This window comes from Varanus komodoensis, unplaced genomic scaffold (genome assembly GCF_004798865.1).
Source record: "Varanus komodoensis strain SLA01 unplaced genomic scaffold, ASM479886v1 scaffold3, whole genome shotgun sequence".
Classification (NCBI taxonomy): Eukaryota; Metazoa; Chordata; class Lepidosauria; order Squamata; family Varanidae; genus Varanus; species Varanus komodoensis.
In genome coordinates, this window is record NW_025335761.1 from 22,996,060 (window position 1) to 22,997,887 (window position 1,828).

Here is a 1,828-nt window from a genome sequence, read left to right on the forward strand (position 1 = left end):
AACAGCTTGGGCATTAAAATGAAAATCTTTCCCACTGTATCACTCATGAATTAGGACTTCTTCTGATGACTTGGTGGATATGAGCAGTCTCCCATCAAAAGAGATGGTCCTTTGAGATGGTTTGTTTGCTCAGGGCAATCATATTACCCATTTGTAAAGCAGTTGAATACCAGAACTTCAATCTGATCAGGACTTCCATTAGTAATGGACAATACTGGAACTGACAACTGGTTTGTGTTTTATGTGGAATCTTTCTTGATCTGCACCTGCCTCGATAGCCTTTGAACCCATCAACTGTTAGTTCACTCTTTCGATCTTAGTCCCTCGGTGCTAAGCTACTTGCTCTGAAGACTAAGTAGCATGTTGACTGATTTCTTCTTGTTTTATAGTTCTTGCCTAATAGTTTGCCAGAAGAGTCAAGGATCTTTACCTTCCACTCAGCAGTTTTCTTGCTCCCCTCATGAATATCAGGAATTATCAGTACAAGTCTCAAGACAGAATCAGTTGAGATCTTTTCTTATGACAAGAACATTGGAATGGGTCTCCACATGAACTAGGATCGGGGAAAACAAGGAACCTGGAAGAAACCTCTATGACTATAACCTAAGACAATACCTCACTAGGAGAATCAGCAGAATTGGGGGAATGTAATGCTTGCAACTGGATGCACTCTGACTCCAGACCCCTCAATCACCACAAGCAAGAACACTGAGGACAAGCACAACCAAAGGTTTGCTTGAATTGGGCTTCACTAGAAAACCAGGATGGGTAGAACAGCCAGGTTGAGTACTTAAACCTATAGTGGTTGCCTGGAAAAAGCTGATGCAGCAGCCTCCTTAGATCTGTTCCTAGCCTAGTTACCTTCTGGATAGGTCCTTTTCAGCTTATCTCTAGTCCCTCTGCTGAGCAACTCCTCAGGCTTGCTTGACTGTGACATTTAGGCTGGGTTGCAAGTCACAAGAAGCCATGGTAAATTTTTGCCATTATTCATCTCTCATGTTGTCAGAACCCAGTCATGGAGTATTGGTATGGTAATTTGGCTTCCCAATGCTATGAAGAAATTCAACAGTTTGTTCTAAGGCGTTTGTGCTTCTCTGCAGGTCTGGACGGGGAGCACCATTTTATTGTTGGTGGTGAGCAAATAACACAGAGTCCTGTGGAAAGAGCAAGCAATGGAAGGGTTGTCCAGGCATCAATTTCCACTACCCACAGCTGCCTAACAACACACATGTCATTACTTCCTTTTTCATATTGGCTGAGTGATGCACCTGTTTTTACTCTCTGAAACAGGGAGAAAGTGAATGTATGGAGGTAAAAGGGGGGACCCACAACAAAAGTGTTTATTTTATTCAAACAGTCTGTGTGGGCTGAAGTGGCTAGGAAGCTTTATAGAGAAGCAGGTACACTGCAGAGGGGGAAGAGGGGGAACCCACCTCAAAACCTCAGAGGACCAATCAGGAAGAGGCAGTTGAGATCCATAGGGAACAAATCAGTTCAGAAGAGATTTTGCTTGCAGGGCCACGGATGGAGCATGTAGACTGCAATGCCACGGGAAACTTTCTGACCAGTGGGATAAGGCAAAAATCTGCATGCCACAGAAACAGTGCAGCATTGCTTGCCATGATGCGAGAACCTGCCTATATTGTAAAGTACAGATTTGAGGATCCTTCTCTGTTTTGGAAACTCTGGCCTATGCTGATGTGTTGTCACGGTATATGTTAAACAACCCACACCCCCTTGGAGAACTCAACTGATTTTGTTGAGCAGCACCCACAACATTTACTTCTAGTGTTAGTTTTTTACCTTTGTTGGAGATGAACACAACTGC